Here is a 23,281-nt window from a genome sequence, read left to right on the forward strand (position 1 = left end):
CAGATTGTAGTACACCACCCTTCTACTGATCTGGTAATACAGATTTCTCTAAAGAGGGAAGAGGCCACAAAGTATTGACTAACAGCAATGTTATCCATGCAGGACAAATGGCAGATCTGCCAGCAACATGTCATTTCCCTGATCCAAATTAAGGGGAAAAGACAGAAAGTCTGCTTTCAAAAGCAGAGCCCAATATGAAATTAGGCCATAGGTAGGGTTGCTGCAAAAAATCCATTTAACCACTAGAGGGCAGCAAAAATGGCTGCTATATCTCTCTCCTGCCATCTGGTGGTCCCCCAAATTTTTATACCCCAAATATAGTAACCTGAGGCATGGCCACATGAGGCTCTGGAATCACAAATTGTCTGCTCTTGCTAGAGAATGATCTTTAGAAACTTTGCAGAAAAGCTGCACAGTTTTGTAGATGCAGAGCTTTGTTTTACCTGTGTTGCTCAATGAATCAGTAGATTGCCCCACTTTTTCTTGCTCAGTCTTGCCAGTCTCTTCACAGGAATTGCTCTGCTTCAACAGCTGAACTAGAACAAGAGCCTTAAAGCCTCTAAATAATTCTCAAAACTCAGATTATACTCTTTGCCTAGAGAAATACATACCAGCAGCTGGGCGCTTCTCAATCTAAGCTACTTGACTGGGGCCACTTAATGTATCATAACTAACACTGTAAATGGTTTTGTCCTTTTCAGAATTTCCCATTTCATGTCTCAGCAAGAGAAAGTCATTTTTGTGTATTGGATAATCACCCAATTTAAGGCAAGGTTTATGAGCTTCTGATGTCTTCCTCCCAAATTCAGGCAGACAGCATAAAAAAGTAGAAATTGTCCTTTTGGATTAGATCAAAGTCCTATCCGGTCCAGCACTGTATTTCCCACAGTGCCAACCTGATGTTCATGAGGACCCTAAAAATACATTGAGGGGTCGATCTAAAATCAAACCCTCCTTCAGACTGCAGCCAACCTTTGAATGTGGGGAAAACATATTTGCTCGTAGTTTGACCTGGCCGCCTGTGTGAAATTTGCTGCTGGTCCTCATTGTCAGATTCCTCTATGCCAGTGTTTCTCAACCATGGCAACTTAAAGATATGTGGACTTCAACTCCCAGAATTCCCCAGTCAGCATGGCATATCTTAAAGTTGCCAAGGTTGAAAAACACTGCTCTGTGTGTTCATGTACATAGGTACATGACTGCACAAAGAAAGATTAGCGTAAGTCAAACAGTACAGGTGGCTGGTTGGCAGCTTTTTCTGTGATTACCATTGGGCTTGGAGAGAGGAGGGTGTTTGTTGTTTCTTTGTGGGGTTCTGAATTTACCAGGCCTCAGCAGTGAAATCTATCAGGTGGCAATGGCAACCTTGTATGCATGTTTACACAGGAGTAAATCAACTTTACAAGAAAAGCACCAGGATGCTTTTCTGGGGATCTCTGGTGTCTTTTGGCACAGAGAATAGATAAGGAGCTCAGAAGATAATCAGGTGAGCTCATAAATCTCAACAGTGCATTTTCCAGGATGAGGAGGAGGAGGAGGAGGATTATTTTGTCAACCCATTAGAACAAAACTTCTAATTCATTACACCTGGCTGAAACAAGGAGGCTGCTTAAGGGCTCCATCTTGGCCTGTGCTGGGCTTGACAGGAACAAGGAAGCAAACAGAGCCCCGTCTGACATCCTCATCGTGGGCTGGTTGCTACATCATATGCAGGACAGACAGGACTGTTTTCTTTTATGGAGATACCAACTTTTGAAAAGCAGGTGGGAAAAGTCTCTCATTGAACATAACCAGGCTTCCTGTAAATAACCTACCTAAGACTGTTTTCTAAAAAAAATATTTTTTTTAGAAAACAGACCCTTTTAGGTACAACATTCATGAAAGCATGTCAAGCTTGTCTTTTAAAAATGAGGTAGAACATCTCTTGCTTAAGAGGTTTGAAAAGTATGCAGCTGTTGTTTTCATTATCGCCAGAAGCTGGGCTGGTCAAGCATGTGCTGGAACAAATAATCTCTCAGTGTGCAAATACATATCTAGAATTTTTAATCCTCCTTTTTCTATTCTCACTTCAACCTCTCTCCCATTAGGAATAGCCTACCCCAGCTTGACTCCTTTATGTTAAACCAACAGTCATGTTACTCTTTCATCTTTGGAAGGTACTCTTCTTGATCAGCGCCAACATGCATATTGTCAAGGGCCCTTCAAAGCTAGCATTTAAATATTGCTAATGGAACTTCTTTGTAATAAGATCAGGAGATTTAACTCTGCATCACACAGCAAAACCACTTACAGCATCTGTCTTCAGCTGCGGTGGTCACAAATAGCAGGAACTACGGCTCACCCCCACTTTTTGTAGGCATGATCAAACAAGAAAGTGACTTTAGAAAAGATACCTTGATAGAAGATTCAGTGAAAGAGGCTCAGCTGAAGACAGAGCAGTGGAAACGCTCATTCCAAAGGCAGCATTCCAACAAATGGCATCTTGATTCAAACAGTCGTCTCTTCCTCCCCATGATAACCATTCTTGATATAAAACAAATTACCGCATGCCACAGCCTCCTGGGACCTTTGTCCATCTTAGATTACAGATTGGAGGACAACCCAGAGTAGGCAATATTTCTGAGTCAGGGTCACATTTGGGATTTTGAGGACGCGCAATGGACACATTCACAAAATGACTACCATAACAGACAAAGCCAGACACAAGATACCCATTGACCAGAAGACAAAATAGCCCCTCTCCTATCCCTGTAGGATCTTTATTTCTGAAAATAAATACAGTGCCACAGTTCTGGTGTTTTGTGCTGCAGTATTTCAGCTCCTGATTTGTTTTACAAAAAGCACTTTAGTCTGGTGAATAGGCAGCTTGGTGGGCATCAGTGGAGTTGTTTGGGAGCACATAGGTGCTCACGGGTACCTCTTTACCTATCTCAGTATCTCTGGTACAATTCAAGTCCAATCCTGTGCCCTTCACCACCTCCACCGTTATTTTAAAAAAAAACCCAGCAAGCTGGGAACAAGGAGCAATTCTTCCAGGTGAAATTCTTTCCTCAGTGTGGCTGTTTTAAGCTTGATCTTCAGAAAGGAGAAAAGTTGTGGCCCTTCAAGCAGAGAGTCTAATTCAACTGAAGCTCTCCAGTACTGACTTTCTTTGTGTCTCTGTTGTCAGAGAAGAAAACTGTATTGTTTTGTTCCTTGTAAGCTAGTAGTGGGTGAATTGGTTTAAACTGGACAGGGAAGCCAAGGAACATACATGCACATGCACACGCACACACACCTTAGTTGCTACTTTTCTATATATAATATATCTTGGTCCCACTCCACTTTTAAAAGAAATGTTCAGTCATCTCATTCAGCCAGAGTGAAACTGATTCAGGCCACACTTCAGAATGTACAGACATTCCTTCTTACAGGATGGTTCCCATAATACTATAGAGGTGCACACAGTAATCTGGCCTGGAAGGAGTACTCTGATAGCCTTAAAGTATTCACACCTCCAGACCGTGCACCGAATGCACAGGGACACATATTCAACACGAAGTATTAACAAAGCCTTATACACGTATTACGCCAGGGCAGTCATGGTTGGAAACAACAGGGTCCCTAAGCACACACACACAGGTGTGTAGAGCACAGCTATAAGTGCACTCAGATTTCATTCACAGATGGGAATGGGGCCAGCAGGCTCCATCCTGCTCTGCTGATTCCGTAGCTTGTGTATTTCCAAACCAGACGGGAGCAAAGTTCATGTTTACCGAAAGGTTATTCCAACTGAATACAAAATGATTTTCCTCCAAGACAGTTGGCTTGGCACTCTAATCCTAATTATGGCCTCTCTCAGTAGAAATATACATGTTTCTATATATATTAGTTGTCTAATTAAAATGTGGAAAGTGTTCAAACATTCTGGCAATTAAGTATTTGGACAAGAATACTCCATTTAACACAATAATGTAAAGCTAGACGTTCTGGGGGACTAGAAAGAATCTAAAAAAAAAATCAGTGACCTTTGATGTTCAAAGCTTACAGTGAAGATTTTAGTACAAAGCTCCTATTTGGAAACTGCTCAATTCTGGATTTCAGTGAGACAATTTCTATGATTTTATAATTATTTACCCCTTACCTTTTAAAAAAAATGTAGACATGGAAGAAAAATAACCCCATAGATTTCATGCAGAGTGTGGAATATATTTTTTATCCTCCCTTCTTTTTTTTTAACAACTCTGCCAGAGTGAATGCTTCCGTATCTTATGTGTCACTGTGTTGACCTGACTTTATACCTGACACTCATCAATATGGAAAACTTAGTTAAGGAAGAAGAATTAGCAGGAACTTCTGGGGAAAGTGACCATGCAATTCCAGATTTTAATAGAAACTAGGACTGAGTGCAGACAAATGTATAGCTTGGGCTTTTTAAAAAATGGAGTTTAAGGAACTCAGAGCAGTGACAGAAAGAATTCATGGCAGAAGAAACCAAAGGGACAAAGAGCTCAAGATGAGTGCAGGTTCATAAAGAAGGGAATATGAAAAGCACAACTGCAAACAAAGCCAACAAAGAGGGAGGGAAATGGAGGGCAAAAGCCAATGTGACTGTACAAAAAGCTTAGTAAAGATGCTGTAAACATTATATAATTATTCCAGCAAAGCATTTGACAAATACCATATGATGTACCGATTAGCGAGCTATTAAGTGTGGGCTGGATTGTATGGCAATTAGCAGACACATAGCTGGATTGAAAATCACATTCTGTTCCAAGAGAGTTCATTGATGATTCCTCATCACAATAGAGGTAGGTCTCTAGTGGGGTGCCATAAGTATCAGCTCTGGGTCCTCTATTCCTCGGTATTTTTACTTGGATGACAAGATGGGGAAAATGCTGATAAACAGAACTGAATAGGATAGCCAATATCCTAAAAGACAAAAATGAAATTCCAAACAATCTTGACAAATTGGAGAAATGGACTAAAAGTGACAATGAAATATAGCAAAGACAAGTGCAAAGTTATTGACTTGGGAAAAAATATCAAATAACCAAGGATGGGATGGAGGTACCTGGTTTGGTAATAGTACTTGTAAAACAAAATCTTAGAATAGTAGTTAATATGAGCCTGCAATGTGATAAGGCTGCAAAAAAGGCAAATGCAATTTTAGGCTGCATCAACAGAAGTATGATTTCCAAATCATATGAACTAATCATTCCATTCTAACCTGCATTGATAAGACTTCATCTTGAGTACTGGGTCCAGTTCTAGGCACACACTTTAAGAAAGATTCTGAGAAATTGGAACAGGTTCAGAGAAGAGCAGTAAGAATGATCAGGAAACTAGAGACTAAAACATGGGAAAAACAATTGAAAGACCTGGGCATGTTTGGCCTTGAGAAAAGATGATTAAGAGGTTTGTGTTAGTATACGTAAATGCCTAAAAGAAGATAATATTAAAGAAAGTGAAAGACTATTTTTTCTTATTCCAGATTGCAAGACATGGAATAATGGATTTAACTTACAGGAAGGTTGATTCTGATTAAAAGTTTTAAAAAAGCCTTCCTAATTGTAAAAGTAGTTCAACAGTGGAACCAATTACCCAGAAAGATAATGGGCCTCCCTTCATTGGATATGTACAAGCAGAGGCTAGACAGCCATCTGTCTGGGTTGCTTTAATTTGGATTCCTGCAGGAATCCAAATTAAGGCAATGGGTTGGACTCAGTAGCTTAAATGGCTACTTCCAGTTCTTTGAGTCTATGTTTGCATAATTTTATGACTTTTTTGTACTTTTAATTAATACCTGTAGTGCATATAGATTATTAAGGCTAAGCCCACCCTTTAAATCTAAACTATGGTATACTATATCTAATCAGTTATGATGTCTGTGAAATGCTGTAAGAACTATCACTGTTCCGTCACTGGACTTAATATTTTCCCCCATCCATCTTAGGGGTTTCTGCAGGCATGCTTTTAAAAGATAACATGGCCCAATAAAAAACACGGACTATAATCCTCCAAGAAGTTCTTTGTCAACTCGGCTCTGGATAACGGAACAGGTCAACCTCTGCAGTAGTCCTGGACAAAGTAATTCAAACAGCCAGTGGACACACATGGTTTCACAAAAGCTCTTTTTACATTGATATCAGTTTTGTGAGATTGTCACAGTCTAGTGAACTGGTACTATCAACTGCCAATGACAGGACTTATTTCCCTGACTCTAAATCCGATGGACAACAAGTTCCTAAGTATCTCCTTCTGGTCATCGTTTTCTTCATGCTCAGCGCAAGAAAAAGATGATTGCATTTAAGGATGAACTTAATCACAATGAAATTAAGTCCATTAATTCCAGTAGTACCTTGACTACTGGAATTTTTTTGGTCTCAAGGAGTGGAAGACCTTCAAGGGCTCTGGTCTAGACTGGAAATTTTAAAAATTCCTGGAAGAAGGCAATGACAAATCACTTCCAAACTGTCCCCAGAAAAATAACATGGTTGTATCCACAAAGTTCCCAGTGTTGAATTGAGCTTGAAGGAGATTTTACCTATTTTTTTTTTGTCCAGATCTTATAAATTCAGCTGTAGTGAATCCACAAGCAGAATAAGTGATATTCTGAATTGAATTTTGTTATGCAAGGTTGCTCTCTGGAATTTGGATTTACAGTTTGATAAAAGTCAATAGGGACTAAACACTGTAAGTACCAGGCACTGCTGGAACAAAATAAGAGAGCAAATTCCAAGGTCAGATGTGTTATTCAGATCTCTCTGAGAATGTTAGTTATGTAATGTCCCACGTGCAGATGAGTATGAACCGCATCTACTTGTTAACTGAGATGTAACAACTGCAGCTGATTTTTGTGAGTATGCATAGCCCTGTTTGTTTGTTTGTTTGTTTGCATATTACTAGTAACTATTCAAAGACTGAAGTTGAAAGAAGTTAGTTAATATTAATCAAAACTGAAAGTAAATAGCTACATTATTTACCTGGAAGACACTGTATTTTCCCAAACTACAAGTTGTTGGGGGTTTTTTAATCTTCCTTTGAATCTTAAATTAAGGATTTTGTCCATCAAGAATGAATTTACAAACTGACTGGGTTCTCCATTGGAGTACAGTAATAATAATAATAATAATAATAATAATAATAATAATAATAATAATAATAATAAATTCAGGACATCTATAAGATAATGGCTTTGACAGAACCAACTGAAAAGTTATAAACGAGTCAGCAAGCTTTGTAGCATCCCTTCAAGCTGAATGTTATATTAAACAAAACTAATCAAGTAAAGGAAGACTTTGTGAACATTGCAAACTCACTTTGCCAACAGGCCAGGAGCTTGTCGAAAGATATACAAGAACACTTCCAAATTCCAGCTCTATTAATTCCAGACATTATTCCAACAGTCTTCCACACATCACAGCCTTTGACCACCCAAAACACAAAGAAAGCAACCCAAAGGGCACCCCACTTTGTCGACAGGTTGCTCCCCCTGCCTAACTACTACTAGTTATCCCCTAAAATACACAGTCCTAAGGGTCTGCTGTGTTGGCTGCGCATTCCTGACCATCATCTCAGTTCCCAATAACCTACCACGAGGCCCAGCACTCTGCTTGAATTGAAGCAAACTATTAGCATCTGATCCATCTTGATAAGGTGGTTTTATATTAACATTACAAATAGAAAAAGACTGCATTCCTATACCTTTTTCTGTAGGAGTAACCCGTACTGAAAACAATGGGATTTGCCTCTGAGCAGACATCGCAATTACATATAAAACTGACAAGTGAAAACATTCTAGCTTTTGTCCCAAAGATTCAGCTGAAGGATCACATTTCTCTAGCAACAACTGGGTTTTCTCTGAGCTTTCCAATTGGCTTGCAGACATCCAGCATTTCTGTTTCCAGGTTACTAACTTCTAGGCCTCATTATTCACAGTCTTTCTGGTCCCGGTTTTTGTTCTTTCCATTAAATTCCCACTGCAGGAACAAAGTTAAGTTTGGGAAGAAATTACAGAAATAGTGACTATGGAAGTGAAAAAACATGTGAGTCACCCAAAGCAGCCATTTCTTTAGAATTTGTGTACATGATGAAGGAAATTGAATATATGGAGGAACACTAATGGCCTGTATTAGAGCCACAGCCTGCAAAAGTGGAGGGCTACACAGCTACATAAACCTCCTTGAAAGAATTTACAAAAGAAAGGGAAGAAAAATTCAAAAATCCCTTACCAAATGCATGGCAGAAGTGCCACTGGAATACTGGGTTGCATTGTGCTTAGATGGCTGCTATTCTCCCGCAATCTTGCTTTTTATTTATTTTTATTGTTTTTATTGTTTTAAGTGTTTTTAAATTATTTTTATTGCTTTTTAAAATAGTAACAGAAAAAGAAACAAGACACAAAGATTTTCAACAAATACCCTATCAAAAGAAAGGATTATATAACAGGTGCTTTAAAAAGTGAGAAAAATATGACAGAAAAAGTAAAATAAAAATATGAAATATATCATTACGACAGTAAACAGTTACAATTCTATAAATATTTATATAATGCAAATATGGTGCAAATATATATCTATATTTATTTCTAATAAGTTATATGTCCATTATGCTTTTCCCTAAACCACTATACTTTGTATAAATGAGTCCCATATTTCATTATACTTATCCATACAAAGTCTACGTCTATAGGCAATCCTCTAGGATTAGGTGGCAAGTGTAACCAAGTCTTCAATCCATTGTGTAAATGGGACCATACATTTATCTTTCCAATGTTGCAATATCAGTCTTTTAGCCTAGCAAGGGCATGGAGAATTACCAACGGAGAACTGGTAGAACAGGTCCTCATCCATAAAGAGAATGATGTCTTGGCTACAAGGTTCAGCATCATCTGGGAGACCATCCAACGGTTCCCGAGGTGTCTCTGAGCATTTTTTTTTAATTATGCCAGTAAGAACATCCCAGGGAGAGCTAAATCAGATTAGACTGGAAACCGTGCAGCTATGTGATAACATCTGTTGTTACAATGCATTTTATATGAGATACCTGAACCTGTTAATATAAATGATATTATATAAAAAGACTTAACGTTTTTATCAGCATTACTTTTTTTACTCAAATCAGTATCATCATGTGTACCAAGTGGAATTTCTTTCTTTAATTACTTCTACAAAAGAGCTCCTGCTTTCTCCATTAGCTAATCCTAAGAATGTCTCTCTTCTAGCATTTTTGGTAGTTGCCAACATATCATTCCCAGAAACCCTCAGCTTCTGGCATTCAGTTTTTGGTAGAGTGGAAATCCCAGATTATAAACTTGGTCTGGATTGTCAGATGGCAGATAACTTTCAGAAAGGCCTCATTATCTTAGGAGAAGTGTTGTCAAGAACGTACACCAGTGTATGGTAGATTCCAATAGTAGAAATATGTGTCGCTCAGGATTGAACTGTTGGGTACTTGGTGTTCTTTGAGCTTGGTTGCTTTCCTGCAGACATTTGGAGTTGGAAGAGAATCTAAAGATTATCTAATCCTACCTTCTGTAATGTTCAGGAAAATTGATCAAAACACTCTCAAGAGATGGCCTTCCAGCTCCTTCTTAAAAACCTCAAAATGGAGTATATAATTTCTGTGGGTAGACTGTTCCACTGTTGTACTAGCAGGAAGTTTTTCCTTTTGTTTAAACAAAATGTACATAGCTGCAACTTATATCCATTATTTCTTGGTCCTACTTTCTATGATAATGGAAAATAGTTCCTGACTATCTCCCCTGTAGAACCCTCTTATGCACCTGAACACTGATATCGTGTCACCCCTCAGTCTCCCAGATTACTCCAACCTGTCCTCACAAGGCATGTCCTTAAATTCCTGTATCATTTCTATCATAAACCTCTAGACCTGTTCCAGCATGTCAACATCCTTCTGGAAGTATGGTACCCCAAACCATTGAACAGTAATCCAGTTATGATCTCAACAGTAGAGGGGAATAAAGACTTCATACATCTTTGACACATCACTTCTTAAGCAGCCTGAAACTGTGTTAGTTCTCTAGCAGCTGCCTCACACTGCTGGTTTATATTTAGTTGTTAATGATCATACCCAAGTCCTTCTGTGATGTAGAGTTCTGAGAATTCCCAATCTTGTATGTGTGCCCTATATTTTTCTTCCCTAAATGTAGTTCCTTACATTTCTCCCTGTTGAAAGACATCTTCCTCTCAGCCCAATCTTCCAACCTGTCCAGGCTAGATTGTAATCTCATTCTGTCATCCTTGGGGTTACCAGATATCTGAACAGGCAAAGGAAGACATGGACAATTGGAAAGGAAGGCAAATGGAGGGAAAAGAAGGACACACTGTTTAACTTTCTTGGCATCTGTGACAAAAATTACAGTGAAAAACTGCAAAAAAAATGTATATAGAATTACTTTTTCCAGCATCAGAAAGACTGTTTTTTCAATTGCTGTCAGCCTTACAAGGTAGTCGAGAGAGGAAGCATACCCAGTTGAACTAATTCTACTTTATTGTAAGGTTGCATTAAAAGAATCTTGGAAGTCTGAAAGTATTTTTCTCCTCTGTCCCCTTACAGCACAAGAAACCAGGGAGGGTCCCTTCTGAGCCATTTGCCACTCCCACACTCCTTCTGTGGACTAAGCTGCCTCTTATGCAACCATTCCCCTGTCCTTGGCCCTTCCCTTGTCTCCCAAGGTCATTCCCACATACCATTACATCTGCAATATTTTTCCAACAAATCTTTATTTTCAAGAAGGTATGCTAGTGATAATACAGAATTCTCAATGATGTGCTTTTAAAATTTCCCCATAGAAACATATGATGAGTCATGTGATCTACAGACTACCATGATAATAGATTTAAAGGGGCTAGATTGAAGCCAATTGCTGGTTTCAAATTAAAATAAGGTAAATAAAATTTATGTTATTTAATAAAATTAAATAATGTAAATCTAGGATGTCAAGTCTGTCAACAGATGAGGGAAAGAAAGAAGCAGACAATTTAAACGGTCACAATACACAAAAGTTTCAATGATTAATGTGAAAACAGTCCAAAAAAAAAAACAACCCAAGACAAGACATGACACTCAAAAGTCCAAACAATATATCATTTTAAGGCTATGCCTGCCAGAGGACATGAGGACAAAAGGGAGGACCTGTCCTCCTTTTGCTGGATGTCTGGTAACCCTGGTCATCCTGGGTGTTCTAATATTATATCATCCACAAATTGATAAACAGCCCATCAGTCTGTATGTAGATCATGAATAACAACCTTGAGTACTGTAGTACTGGCCCCAAGACAGATCCCTGCAGGACACCACTGGAGTCCTGACATTAGATTTGTTTTCATTAAAATCCATGCAATCATGTGGTCAGAGAACTTACTTGGAAATGTAACCTCGTGTCATGTTCACCGTTTCAATGTGCATTGTACATCGTAACGTTTCGCATGTCAAGTTAAGTTGCTGATGCGTGTTCTGTTGGGAGGGGGTTGTGAACTCCTCCTGCTGGGCTTGTTATCTGTCTGCAGGGGAATGGAATGTGTTTGGGTTATCCAGTGTGTTCAAGGTTTTCTTCCCAGGAGATCAGCAGAACTCGTTACCAGCACCTGGGGTGGGGAATTTGAAACGGTTGGGCGAGGGGAGGGATTCTGTTTGTACCGAGGGTTTTTAGTTTGTATTTGGCATGCTTTTGCTTATTCTCAACTTTCTCTGTATTTGCATACTATTCTTTACTAAACCAGATATTCCTAAGCTCCTGCTTGTGAGTCTGAGTCTGTTAGGATAAGCAATCATTACATAAAGCTGAGAATCCCAAAGTTTTACCATTAGCCTCTTTCCAGATTTGATCTGTGAGGTAGTGGAGCTAGCAATGACAGAACCTAAATCCAAGACCGGTGGAAGTGCAGAAATGAGTGACGGGCTGCCAGATTCCACGGTTAGAAGAACAGAGAGGAACTCTACCCCAGAACTAGGTGGGGTCCAGGAGGGTTCAAGCTCCAGCTCGGAGGAAGAGGAGGTTGGAGAACGAAGGGCACCCGAAACCACCGGAGAGTCGCCAGGCGAGCTAATCACCTGGGATGAGGCACAGGGACCCCTACCAGGGACGTCCAGGACATCCTGGAAGCAGCGGTACCCGTTATCCCCAACAGTTGTAAGGACTAAGGGGAGGCAGGCGGACGAATGAGGAAAGGAGGACTCTCAAACCCCTGAAAGACTAAGGGTAATGGAGGCGAAGATTGAGTCGATGGAGTATATGTTTAAGAAATGGTCAATGGCATGGGGGCCCCCAGTGAGGAGCGAAGGGGAATCAAGTGCTAGGTATTCCTCTCCTTCTCCCCCCCCCCAGCGCCACCGCTGGAGAGAGGCAGGAGACGGCACAGGACAGAGGCGAGACCTCCCAGAGTTCGGCTCGCAAAATCCCCGCCTCGAGATCGGAGATCCCCAGCAAGCAGGGGTGCGAATGGGCGACCAGATGTGGGACGGGGCCCACCTGGAGTGGGAGTGAAAGACTTTGGCGTCAAATTTGACGGGGATCCAACTAAGTTGTCATTTTTCCTCACAAATGCAAGGAGTTATATGGATGAATTTGGACCGTGTTTCCGGTCAGAAAGAGCCAAGGTGAATGCCATTGCCAACAAGTTGAAAGGGAGAGCAGCTGATTGGTATGTTCAGTTATGCGAGGGCAAAGCTCCTGAGTTGGAGGAGTTCGAAGAATTCCTGTGGGCATTGAAGTTGCACTTCATAGACCCCTTAGCTAAAGAAAGAGCAAAAAGAGCTTTAAAGGAGCTCAGCCAGGGGCAGCGGTCAGTAGCAGACTACACCCTGGAGTTTAAGGCTTTGGCCAGGAAGATTGAGGACTGGTCCCAGTCTACCTTAATAGAGCAGTTCAAAGAGGGTCTGAATATGGAGGTCCTGAGGTGGGCGTTGGGCAGAGATGACCCAGACACCCTGTATGAATGGATACAGCTGGCCGGGAAGGCTGAGCATGCCCAAGAGACCTTCTTGCAGGCAAAGAGGGTGGCGAGGCAAGCGGCAATCCTCAAGGGACCCCGAACTGCTGCAGCGGCTGTGAAGCCCGGGTATTGAGCCTGGGAGGAGGAGAGAGAGCACCGTTATGCCAAAGGCCAGTGCCTCCGGTGTGGGAAGGAGGGGCACAGGGCGGCTGCTTGCCCGAAAGCCAAGGCAGTGGATCGGTCGGGAAAACCGGCGGGCAAATCGCCATCGTTGACCAGGAAAATGACAGCGGCCAAGGGGGAGACCGAGGTTGATGAGGTACCCTACTTCGGGGGAGAGGAGGAAAGCAATCCTAAAGAGCCGGTGGGAAATGCCAGCCACCTGCTCTAAAAAGCGCCTGTGGGCAGGTGGTGGAGGATGGGCGCGAAGATGTTTTGGTGAGTGCTAACTGTCCCACTCTAAATGTGAAGGTGAAGTTGGGATCCCGCACGAAGACTGGTGAGGTTTGGGTGCTAATTGATTCGGGGTGTTCCAGGTGCTTAATGCACCCAGATGTGGTTGCTGCTTTGGACCTACCCAGCTTTCCCCTTCAGCAACCCATGGTTTTCACCCAATTGGATGGGTCAGAAGCAGGAGGGAGACCATTGACCCATTTCACAGGGACGGTGGCGTTGCAATTAGGTAGCCACTGTGAGGGGCTACAGTTTGTAGTGGCACCTGTAGGTCATCCCTTGGTCATCCTAGGGATTCCCTGGTTGGTTCAAAGAAACCCCTACATAAACTGGGAGCACAGGACTTTTTCAGATGGGTTTTACCAAGCCCCTACCGCAGACCAAGTTCCTGGTGCTGTGGTGGGGAGGGCTGTGGCGGCAACCCCAAGTTTCTCGGGGACACCTCTGGAGGGATTACCGGATAGATACCAGGACTTTGCTGATGTGTTTGGGGAGATGACCAGCTCCCACCCCATTGAAAAACTGACTGTGCGATAGAGTTGGTCCCCAACGCTCAACTGCCCAAGCCGAAGATTTATGCAATGACTCAAAAAGAGCTTGAGACGCTAAGGGACTTTGTAGATAAAAACTTGGCCAGGGGATTTATCGAACCAGCGAATTCTCCAGTTGGAGCCCCCGTACTGTTCCGGGACAAAAAGGATGGCACGTTAAGACTCTGTACAGACTACCGCGGGTTAAATGCAGTCTCAATATCAAACAAGTACCCTTTGCTGTTAATAAAAGACATGTTAGCCCATCTGTCAAGGGGCAGAATTTTCTCCAAGCTGGATTTGAGGGAAGCCTATTTCCGCATCCGCATTCGGGAGGGGGATGAGTGGAAGACTGCTTTTAATTGTCCATTGGGTTCCTTTCAGTACAAAGTCCTGCCTTTTGGTTTGGTGGGAGCACCAGGGGTGTTTATGCAACTGATTAATGAAGTGTTACATAACCATTTGTTTAAAGGGGTATTGGTGTATCTGGATGATGTTTAATTTACACGGAGACTGAGAAAGAGCATGAACGCCTCATTAGGCAGGTGCTTAACAAGCTTAGGAGTGCCAAACGTTATGCCAAACTGTCCAAATGTGAGTTTCACAAAACTCGACTTGACTATCTGGGGTATAGGATATCTGACAAGGGAATTGAAATGGACCCTGAAAAAATTCAAGCGATATTGAGGTGGGAACGCCCATGCACTAGAAGGCAATTACAAAGTTTCCTTGGATTTAGCAACTATTACCTCCAGTTCATCCAGGGGTTCGCTGAAATTGCCTTGCCCCTCACTGATTTGCTACGGACCAAGGGGTTGGGGGACACATGCAAGGTAAAGAACCCGGGGGCAGTACTCAATTGGACACCGGAATGCCAGGCGGCTTTCAAAAAACTTAAAAGCCTTTTCACTGCTGAACCCATTTTGCAGCACCCAGATCCCACGTGGCCCTTTGTGGTTCAAGTGGATGCTTCTGATTTTTCAATTGGGGCGCTTCTGCTGCAAAATGATTCTGACAATCACTTGAAGCCTTGTGCTTATTTGTCCAGGAAGTTTTCTGAGACCGAAAGGAGGTGGCATGTTTGGGAGAAGGAGGCTTTTGCAGTGAAGGCAGCTCTGGAGGCATGGCGCCACCTCTGAGAGGGGGCTAAATGTCCTTTTGAAGTTTGGACTGACCATAAAAATTTAGAAGCACTCCGCACCCACCAGAGGCTCAGTCCCAAACAGATTCACTGGGCTCAATTTTTCAGTCATTTCGATTTCCAGCTGAAGTTTATTCTGGGTAAGAAAAACTTCCTTGCTGATGCTCTCTCAAGGTTACCCCAGGATTCTGTCCACACAACTGAGATCGTAGGTACTGTGTGGACGGAGCCACAGCTGGGTCTGCAGGCTGTGACACGAAGCCAGACTCGGGCTCAGCTCCCTCAGACCTCTGTTGCACCGGCAGGGAGGAGGACACAGATCCCCTCTCAATTGCAACAACAGTTTCTTCAGGCATTGAAATCTGATACTTGGTTGCAGGCGAACAGAGACAATGTTTCCTTTGACGGTGGTTTAGCTTGGAAGCAAAATCGCCTCTACATGCCTGAACAGTTGCAGGCTGAAATTCTGACCCATTCTCATGATGATAAAGCGGCTGGGCATTTTGGGTTTGTGAAAACATTGCACCTGGTTAGGCGCCAGTTTTGGTGGCCCACTCTGAGGCGTGATGTAAAAGACTATGTTGCTTCCTGTACTGGGTGCGCCATGTCAAAACGAAAAGGGGGGGGGAAGCACAGGCTCCTACAGCCAGTGGCGAGCCCATCCCGCCCGTGGGAGGAGATTTCTATGGATTTCATTGTTGATCTTCCTCCCAGCCAGAAGAAGACAGTAATTTGGGTAGTAAAGGATTATTTTTCCAAGCAAGCCCATTTCATTCCATGGGCCTCTATCCCTTCTGCCCCACAAATGGCACGCCTTTTTCTAATTCACATCTATAGGCTCCACGGGAGCCCCTCCCGCTTGGTCACGGACCGCGGGACACAGTTACTTCCCAATTTTGGAAATCATTTTTGAAGTTGATTGGCACCAAGCAGGCATTGTCCACTACATCACATCCTGAGACTGACGGATCTACAGAGGTTTTAAATTCGACCCTTGAACAATTTTTAAGGGCGTTTATAAACTACCAGCAAGACAATTGGGTTGATTTGCTCCCTTTTGCTGAAGTGGCTTATAACAATGCTGTCCATCAGAGCACTGGGCACACCCCTTTTTGGGTAGTTTCGGGACGGGACTTCGTGCCCATCCCTGAGTTGCCACAACCTCCTACCCAGCCCTGCTCTGCTTCTGATTGGGCTGCTCAACTGGCTGATTCATGGCCAGTGATTCAGCAGGCGTTGGCTGATGCCCAGACTGCTTACAAGTTGCAAGCGGACAAGCGCAGAGATGTTCAGCCTGATTTTAAGGTTGGCGATCAGGTCTACCTGTCCACCAAGTTCATAAAGTCCATGCAGCCATCCCGGAAATTGGCTCCGAAATTTGTGGGACCTTTCCCCATTATTGGCATTGTAAATCCAGTCACTTTTAAGTTGGAGTTACCTCACAATCTGAAACGTTTGCATCCTGTTTTTCATTGCAGCTTGCTCAAGCCTGTCAGCCACTCTTCCCATTGGCATCCCCAGCCTCCCCCCACTGCTCTGATCATGATTGACGGGCAGCAGCATTTTGAGGTGAAGGACGTCCTTGATTCCCGCAGGCTTCATGGCACACTTCAGTACCTTATCCGCTGGAAGCACTTCACACATCCTGAATGGGTGTCAGCTCGCAACGTTAACGCTCCTGTTTTAGTTAGACACTTTCATTTAGCTTACCCTTTGAAGCCTGCTCCTTGATGTTTTACCTTTGTTTTGGGGGGGCGGTATGTCATGTTCACCGTTTCAATGTGCATTGTACATCGTAATGTTTCGCATGTCAAGTTAAGTTGCTGATGCGTGTTCTGTTGGGAGGGGGTTGTGAACTCCTTCTGCTGGGCATGTTATCTGTCTGCAGGGGAATGGAATGTGTTTGGGTTATCTCCTGTGTTCAAGGTTTTCTTCCCAGGAGATCAGCAGAACTCGTTACCAGCACCTGGGGTGGGGAATTTGAAACGGTTGGGCGAGGGGAGGAATTCTGTTTGTACCGAGGGTTTTTAGTTTGTATTTGGCGCACTTTTGCTCATTCTCAGCTTTCTCTGTATTTGCATACTATTCTTTACTAAACCAGATATTCCTAAGCTCCTGCTTGTGAGTCTGAGTCTGTTAGGATAGGCAATCATTACACCTTGGGGGTAATTAATATGTTTCTTGATTTCAGCTAAGATATAAGAACTACCAAGTATGTTGATCAATGGAAATTGGAATTTGAAACAGGGAACTGGGGAAAAAAAAGTATTTTCACTGCAAAAAGAGACTAATAGAAAAATGAAAATATGCTGAGTAAATAAAATTAATTAATAGTTCTCTTGCCTGATTACAGCTCTTAAACATATACCTATTTGGTAGTTTTGCACTTTTTAATATCAAAAGAATTTCATTTCTTTCCCACTCTGATGATTGCATGTTCTGATGTACTGAGTTCTGTTTTTGTTGTCTTGCAGTAATCGCTGCCACCTTTGATTCCCAAAAAGCCATCATGATCCACCCTGACCAATCCAAGCACAACCCTTGCTCTTGTTACACTTCACAGCAGTGTGCCTATGTTTCCATAGCAGGTGGGAAGTGGGATTACACACCAACTTGTGTAGCGGAACATGAGACTATAGGATATATTCTACAATTATACAGTAGGAGGAGACAAATACTAAATCTTCACAACAGAAGTTATGAACAAGAGTAGATCCAACATCCTAGCCTAGAAGGGAAACAGTGGGTAGTAAGGAGGGCATAAGTAAATTCAGGCCATTGATTTAAACAAGAGACCCAACTGATATCCCAAATTTGTTACATTGTGATTCTCAGGGCAACTTACATGAAGCTCCCTAATGGATACCCATGTAGGCATTGGCTGGCTCCAAACATGCTCAGCAAGATGGCATCATTTCCCCTCAGCTCTTGTCAAAATATAATTCTGTGTGCAAAGTAAAGTAAAGTAACTTCAGTAACAGAAGCAAACCATCTACAGAAGAAGTTCACCTCCCTCCCCATTGCTGGGCTTTGTGGTTACATGAAGGAAAAGCATATTTCACCTACAACAACTGACTCATATTGTACTGAAAACTACAGCAAGGTTTCATTGCCAATACTTGAAAGTTAATGGACCAGAATCAGTAGTGTTTCCTTCAGATAAATTCTGCTTAGATAAGATGGTTATACTGAACTATAATATTAGTTCACTTTCAGATAACACGGGGTAAAAGGCTCCACCACATCCAGAATTGTACTTTCACACTTTTCAAACTATTTCTTTGGTTGCCACTGCTGCTGCAATCAAAAGGGTTGAAAATTATTCATTCCAATGTTTCAGTCCCAAAACAGAAATGGCATTTTTGGTTGATGCCTTTTTCCCCTAACCCAAAAAGAAAGGGGTGCACAATAGCAAGCCAATGAGGAGGTTTGTCTCTTAAGGTGGTTCTATTTCTTGGGCCAGTTCTGAGTTGTGTACTACCATTACCAAGCGCAAACCTGTATCCATGGAAGAAAAATGTGAGCTTACGCTAATGCGGATTCTATTCCTGACAGTGACAAAATGTAGCTGGAGGACAGAGACAATGAAAAACAAAAGTGTTATTCATAATTATTTACAGAAAGAAAATGATCAATTCATATGCCAGTCCCCACATGATACCTAATGGGAGCAACAGAACAAGAAAAGATGGAAGCGAGGAACTGCAAATGAAAAATGACCAAGTTATGCATCCACAGAAATCCAGCTTTAGCCTGGGTTCACTGTGTGTTTACTAGCCACAAGTCATGGGTTCGGTTTGGAGAGGACAGGGTGGCAGAGTGCTGTCCAATGTTCACAATCCAATATATCTTAAAAAGAGTTGATTCCTGACCAGAAGGCACTGCAAAGATAGAATACGTGACTGAAGCTTTACTGTGGCCCATAGAGAACCAGGAAAAGCTGCAGAACTGTGGGAGGTGGAAATCCAATGGCAGTAACTCCACCACCTCATGACCTACCAACCACAAGGGGACAAATCAAAGACTTAAAGTCCCCTCTTTGCCTATCACTCTGCTTGGTCTTGATCTATGAGATTGCTAATGTCGCTTCCTTCCCAGGCACACATGCACAAAGTGCATGCTTTTTTAATCTCTTTTTGGTAGGATGAAGTTAGCTAGGTGCTGGGCTTTGCCTATCCCTAGAACGTATTCTGTAAATAAATCTTTCTGTTATAGTTATAAAATGTTTCACTCATCATTGGTCAGGTCAGATTCCTGCTCTCAGACACACTCAGGTGCATACACAGACTACTTCAACCTCCAGCAAGACCACCATTGATGAATAGCACTTGGAATGGAGAGTGAAACTCTGAAAAAGTAACCTATGGCCAGAGAGAGGCAAAGGAAATCAGAAGTATGTGTGCAAGTATGTGTAGATGTGGTTATTATTAGCTCAGGAACAGAAGCATCTTAAATATCTTATTAAAATACGCTAGTCTTCCCAGAGCAGTGCAGTGAGCTCTGTGTCCACAACTCTACCACACTGCTCCATTGTGTGAAATGGTTGCCTCAGTGGTAACAGAGATTATCCAAGTTCCCACAGCCAAACAATTGTGGCTGTGTGTACTGAGTGTACTTCTTTTCCCTATCTAATGGATTTATTAATGATAACTCTGCTTTTAATTGTCTCGCTTGTATTGCATATTTTTTTGCTAGCTGCCTTAGCACCATTTTGATGAAAAGACTGGGTAAATCTCATCTATTAAGTACAAATATTAACATTAACAATAACCCTTCCTTTGGCTTTTTGGCTGCATGACAGAATTAAAGCTGCCTAAGCACTGTCTTGCATCGAACAAGACAGGTAAAGCTACTCTGAACAGAACAAGACTGTTCAGATATTGCTTTAACCTGCTGCCTTGGACCAAGGTTTTAAGGTGGCCTCCACCTTGACTAAGACTGAACCTTAGGGTTAGGGTTACCCTAACCCTTAGTGAGGAAAATGCCAGCACTCATCCAGAGTTCTCAAGCTTGGCATACTGCAAGCTGGCAGTTCTCTTACAGGCCATGTGTAGAGGTCCTGGATTTTGGTTCTTCCAAAGGAGGATAGCTTGCCATGTTGCCACCAGGATTGTCTTGGTCGTGGTTGCCTTGCCATGGACTTTCACCCCTGCAGCCTTTCCTAGAACAAAAGCATCAGACAATGCCCCAAAGACAAAAGACTGCAGATTTTTTAAAAAGTTATCATGCCACAACTTCTCAGTCTCTCTCTCTCTCTCACACACACACACACACACACATACTATTCTTCTGTACAAATAGATCAGATCTCAGCTGAGATCCCAGGAAACTCCTGTAAAAATTATTGAGACTGACTTCCCATTGAATAAGCCTGTTTAAGGAAAGAACACGGAGAAAGCCTCTGTAATGATATTTGAAGAGCTGAAGCATTATGCTGCCTCTGGAAAGCCCTGTTTTTCTATTTGTATTGGAAAGCTTGGGACTATTCTTTTTAATCCATTTTTCACCATATATTATGAGAGTGTTGTTCCTCATTTCCTCCAGAGTTAACCTACAGACATTACACATTTTTCAGTAAGTATGGTTTTTGTTCATCTGGCAATTTATTTCTCCTAGGTTAAAACTCTAGCAATAGAATGCCATTTCCAAGCATTTTCCAAACCTTGATAGTTAACAATTGCCTGCACAGAGACATCAATCTTAATTATAGCATCACTTCACATTACAAGTTGTAGGGTTTTCTCAGTGCTGCCACTGTAAATAATTTTTCATAGATTTCTTGCATAGTAATAAAACTTATGCCAGTTGGATCTGAAAAATCCCAGACCAAATGCAAATATTTTCTTGAGGAGGAAAGATATGGGTGATATTTTAATTAAACAGGAGATTCCCAAATAGAAAAATATTAGTTTTCCTTAGCTAACACATTTGATGCTGGGTAGTCTATACTCATGGAAAATATCCCATAACAGCTTCCAGTGGGGGACATGGTCAATTGAACAGCTGTGTCCACAAGCTGTGTGGACAGAACTGACATTGCGGCAGTTTTTTGGGTGCAGGCAGGCTTTTTCCCAAAGCCTGGAGCATTTTCATAGAGAAAGAAAACACTCGGAATCATCCCATCTGCCTTCCAGAACAGCGACTTGCAGCCAGAGAATCTCAAACAGCATTTGCATTAATCTGGTAAGAGCTGCCAGGAGGCTGGGACATCACCATTTCCAAGTTGCACTGAAGCCTTAAAGAGACACTAAGTCAAGCCACCCCATTTCTAAATCACCCAATTTTTTTTTTTAAGTTATGTACCCTAAGAAAGACTTTTTACAGCAAGGAGAAGCCTTCTGTCTTGGTGCTTATTGTTATTTCTGGAATTAATTTTTACAAAAAAATATTTTTTAAGTTTTGGCTTGTTTCCTTTTTAAATACTAAGGAGGATTGAGAATAAATAATCACCTCCCTGCTATTATTTTTGTGTTGAATTTGAAGAATTTAATATTTTCCTACACGTTGAATCTGCTGTTTTGAATCTTCAGCTTTCTGTGGCCACTTTCCCTGGGAGCTGCTTGTTAGCATACTTTCTCTTCTGTCAACAATTTTTGGAGATTTTCCATTAACTCATTAACTCCTATTCTTGCTAGTCAAGTATCTATGGAGGATTTCAAGGAGACTTTCTCAGAGTTTCATTGTCAGCTTAAACAGTCCTTTAAACAGATCTTTTCCGACTCCTGTCAAGCTATTTTGCAAGATATTCGGCACACTGTAGAAAATAACAGCTTTAAAATGTGCCATCTGGCTGGGAAGGTGTGGAAGAAGTTAAGGAACTCAACGATGATAGTAATGTCTTTACTGATAGTAAGATCGAAGTTTTTGCTGATGATGACCAGATTGTGGAACTGAAGGAATTACATGGATAGATCGAATTGCAAATTATAAACAGAATTGTTTTTCTGATGGAAAGTTATGGGGAAAAAGAGGTTCTTTTCTATGGGAGGTTTTTTGCTGAGAAGTCTGATTTTTTAAGGGGGGCAGTTGGACTTTTTGATCTTTCTGTGAAAAATGCCTTGTGTTTATTGTGGAAATATGTAAATGCTTTGGCCTCTTTTGAAGTGGGGTAAGGATTTGAGAATGTTTATCTGGATTGCTTTTAACTTCATATTTTTTTAAATGCTGGTTTTAGGTTAAATAGGATTAAGATTGTTATAATTGTACTATTATTAATTTTAAGAGTAGACAATTTATAACTGTATTGCTTTTAAGGTTTGTTTGATTTTTAAGGTTTATAAGATATAATAATAACTCTTTGGTTTTAGGTTTAATAGGGTTAAGATTGTTATAGCATTATTAATTATATAAAAGTAGACAATTTAAATGCTTTTATAATTTGATTGTTATTATAGTGGAAAGAAATATATAGAATAGTGGTAGAAAGGAAATAAATACATGTTTGGGGGGGGAAGATGATTTGGAGGTTTATATATTTCTTTTTCTTTTAATATAAAGGGAAGGAGCATTGGGTTTAGTGATTTTTATGTTGTGCTAATGGAATGATTTATAGAAATAGTGTGATCTTGGTTTGATGTAGAGTAAGGGATTGATTATGGAAATTGCTGTATATTCTTGTTGTTGAAAGTCTGAAGTCACCTCTTTATGTAATCTTCAAAAATGCTTTTTTCTTGTTTCACACTCTTTTAGTTTTTTTTGTAGTTTTTTTGCTTTTTTGTAGTTTTTATCTTTGTTTCAAACTTAATAAAATTCTTATTTAAAAAAAAGGAAAATACCCCATTACAAAATATCATACTAGGTATACATTTGCCAATATACATTTGCAATATACAACAATTGTTTGATTTTCAGATTTTTTTTGGAAATTATTTTCTAATTTCATATGGTTAGAATAATTGCCCAATTTATGGTGAAATTAGGAACTCAGAAACATATATTTCAGTCCCTAAGTTTCACCCATCCTAGCCATGCCATCCTTATCTTCTCACTACAGTCCTGTGAGAGTCCTTAAGAAAAGAGACAGTGCAGGTCACATTAACCATCATTTGATGAAGAGTGTTAGGTCATCCCAGCTATTGTAGCTAATTCAGCAAATAATGGTAAATGAACCAAGGTTAGCGTGGTCTGTGAACCCAATCAGTTATTTTAATTCAGCTTTCTACAACCCTGTTCCTCTCCAAATCTGTTGGCTTAGAGTTTCTAGAAACTTTGCTGTCTGG

The sequence above is a fragment of the Candoia aspera genome, chromosome 1 (assembly GCF_035149785.1).
Source record: "Candoia aspera isolate rCanAsp1 chromosome 1, rCanAsp1.hap2, whole genome shotgun sequence".
Lineage (NCBI taxonomy): Eukaryota > Metazoa > Chordata > Lepidosauria > Squamata > Boidae > Candoia > Candoia aspera.